Source organism: Arvicanthis niloticus, chromosome 21, assembly GCF_011762505.2.
Source record: "Arvicanthis niloticus isolate mArvNil1 chromosome 21, mArvNil1.pat.X, whole genome shotgun sequence".
Taxonomy (NCBI): Eukaryota; Metazoa; Chordata; class Mammalia; order Rodentia; family Muridae; genus Arvicanthis; species Arvicanthis niloticus.
In genome coordinates this window covers 30,467,507-30,480,437 of record NC_047678.1, presented here as the reverse complement: position 1 = coordinate 30,480,437, position 12,931 = coordinate 30,467,507, and positions in this window count along the sequence as shown.

The window sequence follows — 12,931 nt, the reverse complement described above, 5'->3', positions numbered from 1 at the left end:
GAGTTTGAGGGTAGCCAGCCTGGTCTACATAGCAAGTTCCAAGGCTACATATTCCATACTGAGACTTCATCTCAAAAAAAAAAAAAAAAAAAAAAAAAAAAAAGAAATACAGTTCAAATTATGAATTCCATGCTTCCTACCTCAGTGAGTTCGAATTCCAGCTTTCTGGGGATGGAATACATTGTTCACGGCCGCTTGGAAATCTAACTCCTCTTGTCAAATTTGCTATCCTGTGCTATTGGCTATCAAATGGGTCATGCTTAGTTTGTTTGTTTGTTAAAGCAGGGTTTCCTGTGGCTGGGTTAGATGCTGAGGCTATCCTGCAATGATCCTCCTGCCTCTACTTTCTAAGTACACAGCCCCGCGGCACTGATTTAATGATTGAGTTATTTTGTTTGAGGTTTTTTTTTTTTTTTTTTTTTTTTTTTTTTTTTTTTTTTAAGCAGGTGGATTTATGTGAGTTTGAGACCAGCCTGGTCTACAGAACTAGTTCTAAGGCAGCCAGAGCTAGACAGAGAAACCCTCTCTCTCAAAAAAAAAAAAAAAATCAATAACAACAACAAGAATTAATTTTACTTTATGTGTTTATATGTCTCGTGTTTATGGGTATCCATGGAGGCCAAAAGAAGGCACCTGGAGCTATAGTCACAGGGGCTCCTGAGCTAGGAACTGGGGCAAGGAACTGAACTTGTGTCCTCTGGAAGAGCAGGAAGCTCCCCATCTCATGAGCCATCTTTCTGGTTTCAGGTTTTTTTTTTTTTTTTTTTTTTTTTTTTCCCTTCGGGACAGGGTTTCTCTGTGTAGTCCTGGCTGTCCTGGAATTCACTCTGTAGACCAGACTGGCCTTGAACTCAGAAATCTGCCTGCTTCTGCCTCCCAAGTTCTGGGATTAAAGGCGTGTGCCACCTCTACCTGGCTCAGCAACTGTTCTTGATCACTGAGATACCCATCCCTTCACCCACCTCACCCTATCCCCATCATGGTTTTCGAGATATTGTCTTTCTTCACTGGCCTGGAACAGCCAAGTAGAATAGGCTGGCTAGCCATCCAGAGCCAGAAGTCTGCCTTCCAGTGGCAGGATTGCAAATTCACACTCACTACACCTGTGCCCCCTATAGTTCTGTATCCTCCATCAGTAAGCACTTTACTGAATGAAGTAACCCTTTAGCACTCTTTTTTATTGGTTTGTTTGTTGAGAAAGGGTCTCATCTGGTCCAAGCTGGTCTCTGTGAAGCTGAGGATGACCTTGAATTTCTGATTTTACTGCCTGCACTTCACAGGTGTTAGAACAGGGTGGTTCAGTTTTTTTGTTTTGTTTTGTTTTTCTGACAGAGATTTCTCTGTGTAGGCCTGGCTGTCCTAGACTTGCTTTGTAGACCACACTGGCCTCAAACTCACAGAGATCCACCTGTCTCTGCCTCCCAAGTGCTGGGCTGAAGATGTTTCAGGGTTTGTTGTTGTTGATTTAAGACAGGGTTTCTCTGTGGAGCCCTGGCTGTCCTGGAAAACACACACACACACACACACACACACACACACACACACACACACACACACGAACCCACGCCCGCACACACATACACACACTCACACTCCCTCCCATTTCCTTTTCTCCCCTCTTTCCTCACTCTCCCCCCTTTCTTTTACCCCTACTCCCCCTCCTGCTTCATTCCTCCCTTCTCTGTAGGCCAGGCTGGCCTTGAACTCACAGAGATCTGCCTGTCTCTCTCTTTCAGGTGCTGGGGTCAAAGGCATATGCCATCATGGCCCTGTTGAGATTCAGGTTATAAGATCTCTCATTGCTCTTGTAGAGAACATGGCTTCAGTTCCCAGTACCCACATGTGCTCACAGCCCTGCTAACTCTAGCTCCAGGAGATCCTATGCCCTCCTCTGGCCTCTGAGGGCACCTGAAATGCATGTACACAGACATGTATGTGGACACGAACTCATAAAGTAAAAAACAAGTTTTTTAAAGTTAGCTCTGGCTGTCAGGATGGCTCAGAGATTGAAGGTGTTTATCTTGTAAGCCTGGCGACTTGAATTCAATCTCTACAGTCCACATGAAGTAGGAGAGTGCTGGCTCCACAAGCCTGCCTTTGTACCTCCATCCCCCCAAAACCCACACACTGTCTCCTCTTAAGCAATTAAAATAAAAAGCTAAGTCTGGCAAGGTGGCTCAGTGGATAAACCAGGCTTGACACCAAGCCTGAGAACCTGAGTTCAGCTCTGGATTCCAAGGAGAAGTACCTGCCATGGTGAAGCCTCTACAGGTGCATTCTGGCGCACACATCCACTGCTCACCCAGTAAATAAACAAATGTAATAATGGAAAAATGTAATGTTAGACCATTTTTCATTCTCATCAGTTTCTCCTTTATCTCTGTGTTCAATCAATAGGTAGGTGGAGGCCAAAGAGAAAGGCGGTGCATGCCTGGGGGCTCAGGCTACAGGACACTTACCCTGTGCTGCCTTGGCTAGTTTTCATAAGATTGCAACAATCAGAAACTTGCTTAGCTTATGACAGTGCAAGTAAACTCTAATAAGGGGAGCGTAAAGAGAGTTGATGGGAACCTTTGTTCTGGAATGGGCATGGTATCGTAAATATTTATGGCATATATTTTAGAAATATTAAAAAAATAAACCTTAAACCTTTATGTGGCTGTGAAACTATTACTCAAATTTAATATTTTTATGAGGGCTGGACAGATGGCTCAGTGGTTAAGAGCACTGAAAGCTTTGCCAGAGTCCTCAGAGGTCCTGAGTTCAATTCCCAGCACCACTTGGTGACTCATAACCATGTGTAATGGATCTGATGCCCTCTTCTGGTGTGTCTGACGAGAGAGACAGTGTACTCACATACATAAAATAAATAAATAAATTAAAAAAAAAGTTACCCAAATACTTAGGTTATACACTTACCAAAAAATCAAGAAAACTGCTGGGCAGTGGTGGCACACACCTTTACTCCCAGCACTTGGGAGGTAGAGGCAGGTGGGTCTCTGAGTTTGAGGCCAACCTGGTCTACAGAGGGAGTTCCAGGACAGCCAGGGCTGTCCACAGAGAAACCCTGACTCAAACAAAAGATCAAGAAAAAGAATCAGGAAAGTCAGACCTGATACTGCTTCGGTGTTATCCAATCCAAATCCTTCATTTGATATGTGAAGAAAAAGAGACTCTGTTGATGGTAGCATCTAATCTACCATCACTTTCATCTGGGAGAGTCCACAAGGACTCACAGCAAAGATTCTAAATTGGTGTCTTAGTAACAGAACACTAAGTTCTGTTAGGTGGAGGAATATGGTTGACTTTGTGGTGGTTTAAATGAGAATGTCTCCACAGGGGCAGTTGTTTGTACTTGGTTCCCAGTTAGTGGTGCTTTTTGTGTAGCCTTGAAGCTGTGGAAGGATGAACATCCTCATGGAGGACTCAGAGCCACATATGCCTTCCAGTCCTTTATTTTCTCTGGCTCCTGCTTACAGCTCAGGAGCCAGTCTGCTTTGTGCCCAGCTTCCATGTTTGCTGTTCCCTTCATGACAGTCTCTTAGCCCTCTGGAATCCTAAGTCCAAATGAACCCTTTCTCCTATGCTTTGGTCACGGTGTTTTATCACAGCAATAGAAAAGGAACTAAGCCAACCACATTGTCACAGCTCTTGGGTGTCTGACAGTGTCAATCATATTCTTAGCTATTTTAGGGGCTGCATGGTGTAAGAAAGTTAGTGGTGATTGACAACTTTATAGGATCTGGAATTTCCTATGGGACAAGACTCCAGGCACACTTGTGAGGGGCTGTCTCGATTAGGTCAAAGACATGGGATGACCCCTTCTTTTTTGTTCTTGTTTTGTTTTTTGAGTCATGTTTTCTCTGTGTAGCCTTACCTATCCTGGAATTCACTCTGTAGACAGGTCTTGAGTTCGGGATGCACCTGTTTCTGTCTCTTCTGTGTTAGGATTAAAGGCATTTAATGCAGGGCTAAACACTTCTTTAAATTTCTTGCATCAGAGTATTTTATCATAGTGACAGAAAAAGTAACTAAGATAAATGATACCTCGTGTTATAACTTTGTTTCAATGCCTATTTTTAATGATGGTCTTTAAACACTTTAACCTCCCTTCTAGCCCAGCACCCACCAGAGGCAGTGGAGAAGAAAGGATAGAGGGGAAGTGGGCCTGTTTAGAGATGGTCCTTTGGAGCAAATCCCATGTGCATTGTCAGGAAATCAGCAGTTTAGTTCACAGGTCATAGCTCGATCCACACATAAACGCTTCAGGATATTCCAGCAGTCCATTTCGGTAGTGTCAGGATATCAGCAAGGGTGGCATGGCCTAGGAGGGACAGTCAGGCCTCAGTCAAACCAGCAGGAGTGAGCAGGAGGGACCAGGGCCAACAGTAAAGCCAGGATAAGTTCATGTCTGTGCCTCTCTCAGTGAAGGGAAGATCAGCGAAGGTGTGAGACCAACAAGTATTTAGCTATGTAAGCAAGCCAAGCTCAGCCTTGGTCACTGTCCATCAAGTCCTATTTAAACTCCCTCTAAACATCATGTGTCCTCCATAGTTCTTGCCTCAGCACCAGAGTCTGTCTCAGCAGACATTATTCTGCCAATTGGCCCCAAAACATACCTTCACATCTGCTTTAGCTTAAGTTTTCACTTCATCGTGTGTTTTTATTCATTTAGTATTTTTAATTATGTGTATATTTGTATAGGGCATATGTTCATATGAATGCAAGTGCCCACAAAGACAAGAAGAGCATTGGAACTTCAGGAATTTGAGCTACGGGCAGTGGTGAGTTGTATGGTGTGGGTACTAGAAACCCAACTCCCTTTTCTGGTTTGTTGAAGTGTTAAGTATATTTTTTCATGCCCCCTGATCTCTCCTGTTAAGTATTTTTAATTTAGGTATTTTCCTTCTTAAGTTAAACCTTTTTGTAATAATTACAGATTCTCATGCAATTTTCACAATTAGAAGAAATAGAAGAAACAATATACTTAACCCCATATCCGCTTTGCTGTGTTTCCCCCATGGGGGAGCATCCTGGAAACAAGTGTAACATTAGAAGAAATTCAAATGCATATATTTAAGGTGTTTAACAGGTCATCAAATGTCCCACACACCCCCATTCCCTGCTTTTTTTTTTTCTTTTGCAACAGGTTTCATCATATAACTCTGGCTAGCCTAGAATTTACTAAAAGTAGATCAGGCTAGCTTTGAATTCACCTGCCTCTGCCTCCCAAGTGCTGAGATAAAAGGTTTGTGTCCCCCAACATACTCACTGTTCAATGACTTAACAGTGATGGTCTTTGCGCGCGCATGTGTGTGTGTGTGTGTATGTGTGTGTGTGTCTGTGTGTGTCTGTGTGTCTGTGTGTATCTGTGTGTGTGTGTGTGTCTGTGTATATGTGTGTCTGTGCGTGTTATGAGGAACAGCTAAACTCTACGTTACAACTTTGGAATGTTCGATCTCTCCTTCCAGAGCTGGATTATCATGTCAACTACAGCAGAAACAACAGAATTAATTATTGCAAACAATGTCAAAAGTAACTAAGAGAGAAACTGTCCATCTATTTCTAGAACTGGGAAGCAAATATCCTCAGAGAGTATCTCTTCCTTTTTCTGGATAGAATTATGGTTTCACTGAGGGAGAACTTTTCCTGACAGTGTGATTCCTTGTATTTTCTTACAGAACAGAGATACTCAGGCATTTGAGATGGACCATGAACACGCACAGCAGTGGTGTGTCACGAGGCTGAGCTGGTTCTGTGGTGTAGGTGCCAGCAAACACACCGACACCTGTGTCCCTCTGAACCCTAATGAAGCTTACAAGGAATAAAGATATGACAGTAGATGGGACTCACTTGGAAGAGGAAGGAGACTAAGGGGCATGTGAGGAGGACAGCAGGGAGGAGGGTGGCCAGGATTGGAGCACAGGATGTGCTTGTATGAAAAGGTCACATGAACTCATCCCTATGTACAACTAGTATGTCCCAATAAAACATTCTTTAAAGTTTGTGCATATAAAGTACATTCAGTTTGGACCTTGAGCTTTTAAAACTTAGTTCATTTACTTTACATCCTGATTGCAGCCTCCCTTCTCTCCCTCCCATCCCCCATAATAAAATATTTTTAATAGTATATAATGGAATTGATAAGAAGATATTTCAATAGCCACTAATATTTATAAAATGCTTGTATTGTGTTTTAAAATTTTATTTTATGTGCTTTGGTGTTTAGCCTGCATGTTTGGGGGTGTTAGATTCCCTAGGACTGGAGTTGCAGACAGTTGCAAGTTACCATGTGGGTACTGGGAGTTGAACCTGGGACCTCTGGAAGAACAGCCAGTGCTCTTAACTGCTGAGCCATCTCCTCAGCTGCCACTAAATATTTTTGAAGTTAAAAGGAGAAGAATTTACATTTTAATTATGCCTTCTGGCACACATTTGTCTTCAGCAGGTCACCAGACAGCTCCCTGTATTCTGTAGTATCTACCTTACACATTGTTTTCAGTCTGGAAGGTCAAAGTTGAGATTTGCCACAGCAAGAAGTGATGCTAGCTAGTTGTAGAGGGTCAGTGTGAGTGACTCTTCTAGGAAAATGGTCATTGCTTTTGCTCTTCCCTTCTGATCAGGTGGGAAAGAACATATTCTTCCAATGGGTAACTGCTCAGAAGCTGCCAAGCGGCCCCTGAAGGCAAACCCAGGTGCACAGAGACCTAGGAATAGCCACAGGTCAGGTTTTGCTGGCTGACTTTCCCCTGCCATGACCTGTGTTTCTTTAATAGTAGTTAGACATAAGATGCAATGGACCTAATGGCCCACGTCTTTCTTCAAAGGCTACACTTTTGCCAGAATGAAGCATGCCTGCTTCATGATGCATTGATCCTTCAAGGCAATCCTTGGCCTACTCACCATGAAGGATTTTACTTCACGAGTCATTTACCAGAGTCTGTCTCTGCCATAACTTTATATCATAGACCAGGAAAATGACACTGGAGTGAATTCACAGAACCACTGATCTACACAAGGTAGATGTGGGCCATTTACCCTTAGGTTTCAGTGTTTCCCATGTTATTGTGAAAGTTATGTTACTTTTTTTTATTGCCATGGCAACAGAGGGAGCTCATCCAACTGCACTCAATAGATCTAGGATTATTCCTTTCTCTGCAAGTCCCACTAGCCACACACTAGGTGATGCATGTTTTTTATACATGCAAAGGTTCATTCACAAGAACATCCAAATCCTGTTTGAATAATGGGTTCTGTGTGTAAGAGTTGATCCATACCAAAAGTGTGTAGGGGATCATGATTTTCTGCCTGGTGGCTGACATGAGTTTTCTGCACTCTGTGGCTTCTGGCTGTAGATCATGAATGCCATTATCATTGCACCTGTAGAGACCCACTCCTAGGAACAGCAAGGCATGCTTGCCACTGACATAAAAAATCTTATAGTTCAAGACCCCTGGGTTGCAAAGCCAGCCTTGTTTCTGGTTTCAGCAAGTGCACCTCTCTTGCTCCTGACCATGGAATGTTACCTCTGGGTTCCCATTAGTTGGAATCCTGTTATCTCACTGGTACCCAGGGAGCCCAACTCCTAGTAACTCTCTTGCCATCACCTGAAAACACTTTAGAACACAGAACTCTCTCAAGGAGGCTCCACTCACATTTAGAGTACATTCCAAAGGTGTGTGGAGGTGCACACCTTTAATCTCAGCACTCTGGAGGCAGAGCCAGGCTTGGAACAGAAGTTCCAAGATAACCCAGGCTACACAGAAAAACCTCGTGTCGAATACCAAAAGTGAATAAATAAGTAAATGTAAAACTCAACAGATGAGTGAACGCTACAAGAGGATATGGAAAGAGAAGCCTGGTTTCCTTCCACATTACAGCGACATCCATTCCCTCTGTATCTAGGTAGCATCACATTGAGTGCCACCACCCATGGGCTGACACTCACACAGAGTCCTGTATGTTTGCCTCCAGCACTGAGGCAGCTGGCCTATCCTCTTGAGGCAAATATTCTGAGATGGCAGGACCACATCTGCTGCTTTGTATTAGCCCGAGAAGAGTCACGGGCACAGAACTGACTAAGGACATGAACACACTGGGTGCAGTTCCATACTGGAGTGAGTGCTTAGCATGCTCAAGTCCAGTCACTAGCCCAGAAAGTAGAGTGTGCAGGTATGCCAGCTGGAAAGCATGGAGGAAGAGGAGCAGACCTAATCTAAATGGGAGGGGCTCCAGAGTCTTACTATAAAGAGGTGCCCTCCTTAAAGACACCAGGCACATTTTTAGGTGCTCACTTATAATCTCCGCACTGGAGACTTGTGGCTTCCTCACGCTTGCTGCACAGCTGGCCTAACCCCATCACTGAGCACCAGACCAAGAAGAATGAGAGGCTGTGTCAAAATCATAGATGGCACCTGAATAACAACAGCTGAGGCTGTCCTCCAGACTCCATTCTCACGTATGCGCCTATGCTAAAAAATGAACACACAAAATAAGAAGAACGCTTACAAAGAGGCATGGATGCTTGCAACCATTTTTACGACTTTTTCTAAGTCTATCTTTTTCTTTCTCTCACTTGGAACAACTTCAGTTTGTATCTTGTGCCTATAAGTCAACTGTTCCCTAACTTTCATATGTGCCCTTCAAATAACCAAGAGTCAACAAAGCTGTTTGGTCACTGTCCACAGTCACTTTAGGAAACACCCAGGGAGCTTCATCTTTAACATTATGGACTTTCCCAAATATTCACCTAGGACTGACAAAGTGGCTTAGAGGGCAAAGGGGCTTGCTGTACAGGCCTGACAACCCCAGGTCAATCCCTAGAACTCACAAAGAGAAAGAATTAACTCCCCAAACTTGTCCTCTGACCTCCGCACACCTACTGTGACTGTTTTCTCTCATACACATGTCAGATACACACATATGAAGTAATTTGAACAGATTTACTTGAAAAAATATAGATAAAAAATATCTATTTACTTATTTTATGTATATGAGCACACTGTTGCTTTCTTCAGACACACCAGAAGAGGGCATCAGATCCCATTGCGGATGGTGGTGAGCCACCCTGTGGTTGCTGGGAATTGAACTCAGGTCCTCTGGAAGAGCAGTCAGTGCTCTTAACCACTGGGCCATCTCCAGCCCCTAAAATGTAGATCTTCTCAGAAAAGAAAGATCAGAGGCAGATTTGATGGAATTGTACATTTTTAAATGTATTTTCACACTCTAAGTCTATTAGTCTGTAGTTCTTCCCCCACCCCCTACCTCCATGAGTTGATGAGAAAATACAAACCACCAGCAGACAGCTCCAATGTATGGACACATCTCTGGTTGTCATTTCATCTGCTGGTGGGCTTTATATTTACTTTGTCCTCAAGAAAAATAACTTTTCCTACTGTGGTCAGCATTGGGGAAATAGCTTTTCCTTGTTTGTCTTCTGAGACAGAGTCTGAGGATGTAGAAATTGGGCTCAAATTCATCCTTCCATTTTAGTCCTTCAAGTGCTGGAATTATGGACAGGGACCTACACACACACACACACACACACACGTATGTATGTATATAAATGTATATTTTTGTATATGTATGTGTATGTATATGTATATATACGTACACACACATACAAACTTTTATTTCTCTGTTGTATGTGTGGGAGTGCACACAGCTTGGCCTTGGTATAAAGGTCAAAGGATAAGTGGGGGAGTCCTTCCCTCCTTCTCCCATGTGGCTCTTGGAGACTGAATCAGGTCCTCATGTTTGGCAGTAAGTCCTTTACTTGCTGAACCATCTTCTCAGCTCCCAGCTTAAAACAAGACATTTTCTCCACCCAGAAACCTTTACAAAGGTAAATCAGAAAGAAAAGAGGTTTAATAAGCCTTCAGTCAGAATGTAACACACATCACAGGTAACACACTGGGAGACTGCAAAGACACACTCACCCTCTTGTGTTGCTATGTGAGCACAACCTGTTACACAGATGTTCACAATAGTCATGGTAATTAGTCCTTAATTAGTTCACCCAGTAAGAGAATTTGACAGCACCATGTCTCAAAAAGAAAAAAAAAAAGTCATCTCAGCTTGAAGATATGCACCTTTAATCCCAGCACTCAGTCCACTCAGCAGCAGGTGGATCCCTGTGAGTTCAAGTCCAGCCTTGTCTACAGAGTGAGCCTAGGCCACCAGAGACACATAGTGAGATACAACAAAGCAGAGAAGAATGTGGACTGGGATGAGAACATTGACTGGTGGCAGAGACAGAGTATGGTGTGATGTTTCTCAGGTCCAGGGATGCCATGGTAGCTTCTGGGACTTGGCAGAGACAAGGGGTTGATTGTCTCTTAGTGTCCCTGCAGAGAACAGGGCCCTGCCACTGTCAGATAACCAATGTCCAAACCTGGGAGACAGTGTATTCTGCCACACACCCCATATCATTGACACTCACTTATTAATGGCCCAGGAAGCTACTGCAACAACCATGTTCTACTCACCTTGTGTGGTGAATGTCAGAGCCCCAGAAAATGTTTTCCAGCTTATTTCTCTACTGGTCCCTTGATGATCCCTTTGTTAGATGGCCATTATTGAAATACAGGTTTAAATACAGCGAGAAGAAGTATCTGTTTATGGGCAGAAGAGATTGCTCAGTGGTTAAGAGTACTGGAGGCTTTTCCAAAGGACTTGGGTTTCATTTTTGGTACCCACATGGTGTCAGTACCACTCACAACTGTCTGTAACCTCAGTACCAGGAGGTCAAATGCCCTTTTCTGGCTTCAGCAAGCAAGAGATTTCATGTTTGAGACCAACCTAAACTTCACAGTGAATTCTTGGCCAGCCTGGACCATAGGATGATGTCCTTTTTAATCCAGTCACACACACACACACACACACACACACACACACACACACACACACACACACACACACGCCTTAAACTATTATACATTGTAAAGTAATCAGATCGCCTTTATAGATGAAAAATATCCATTGTTAAGGTGTCTGTGGTAGCAATGCCTCATGACTATCATAAGGAGTTATAACAGCTGTGCATGTGAACATCTAAATCAGTCACTCAGAGAAAGAAGCCAGGGCCATCCTCTGGCTCAGCAAACATGCAAACAGAAAGTCCAAAGCCAAGCACTGTGGCACACATCTTTCATGCCAGCCCTTGGGAGGCAGAGTCAGGCTGATCTGTAAGTTTGAGGCCTGGACTATATATATCAAGTTCCAGGACTAGATAGCGAGACCCTGTCTCATAAAAAAACAAAGAAAAAAGGAAAGTAAGAAAGAAAGAAAGACAATTGAGAAAAGTATAGCACAGGAAGCCTCTGGCTCCTTTTGGAGCCTGCACTGTGGCCTGTCGTCCTCTCTTCAGGCTGCTTTGCTTTATCTGGGTGGTTCACATTCAACCCTCCAACTCTGTAGTAGCAAAGTCAGGGGTGGGGTCTGCAGTCCTCAAAACTATTTTCAATCTGAATCAGTAGAGAGCATAATTTAAGAAGTATGTCTCTGTGTGTATATACATATGTCCATTTTGTGTGTGTCTCTGTGTGTATATACATACATCCATTTTGTATTTGTGTGTGTCTCTGTGTGTATATACATATATTTGTTTTGTATGTATGTGTCTCTGTGTATATACATATATCCATTTTTATGTGTGTGTCTACACATGTATACATGCATCTGTCCATTCTGTATATCTGTGTACACTCTGTCATAGTGCTGGTTCCTTGAGTTATTGTCTTTGTTATTTTGTCTTTTTTGTTTTTAGTGCTGAGGACTGAACACAGGGCCTTGTTCTTGATAGGCAAGTGCTCTACCACTCAGCTAAATCCCCAACCCCGAGTTATTGTCTTAAATGACAAAGGAGCACAGTTACCAAGGGTCCAGGACTTAAGCTCCACCCTGTGGCTGCATAGGAGAAGGTAATGTTAGAATGAAAACACATTCCGATTTCTGGTCACTAACATAACAAGCATGAACAAAATCAGCATGACTCTTACTTTTCTATTTCTGACACAAAGTCTCAGTCTTTAGCCTGTTGAAAATTAGTGTATTACGCTGTATTTTCTCAAAAGTTCTGTCAAGTACATCATCAATGGGGGCTATGCCAGCTCGTGTACTTTTTTGGTCTCCACAGTGCCAGGCAGGGGTTGTTGAGCTCATCTATGAGATGAATAACACTGTTAAGTGAATTTAGGTGTGAACTCTCTTAGCTGAGTGTATCTGGCTCCGGTGAGTGTGTGTGTTTGAGGCTGAGAGTCTACACACCTGCAGCTTGCTGCAATCAAAGCCTGAGGAGTTGCAGGTGGCAGCTCTGTTAAACCTTTGGCCCAGCCTTTAAAATTGGAGCAAGCTGGGGAGGAGAAAGAAGAGTCAATGTGGACTTAGGCCCCTTAAGATGGAGTTCTCTTTGCCTTATGTGCCCCTGTGGAAAATCTTCTCCTATCTGGATGCCTTCAGCTTGCTACAGGCTGCCCAAGTGAACAAGGTAAAAGCTCCTTGGCTGAACTCTCCATCTGGTGCACCATAAGGCCCTGGGCCTTTCCTGCTCAGTCTTGGAGTCTCAGCTACCCCAGCATTGTACTCACGCAGCCTGGCTTCCTTCCTTCCCTTCCCTTCCTTTCCCTTTCCTCCTTACATTTACCTTATTCAGACCTGTCTACTCAGCTCTGACACATTAATGTCTCAGGAACTCAGCTGCTTCTCTTGACCAACAGGAGCGCCAACCTACAGAAAAGGAAATGGATATATATATTTTTTCATGGGTTAGCATTATCCACTCTGAAGACCTCAACTACAGTTCAATGAGGCAGGAGTGGTGGCACATGCCTGTAATTGAAGCACTTGGGAGGTGGAAGCAAGATGGCAGGAGTTTGGGTCATACTCAATTACATGAATTTAGAACCAGCCCAGGCTACTTAGACACCCTATC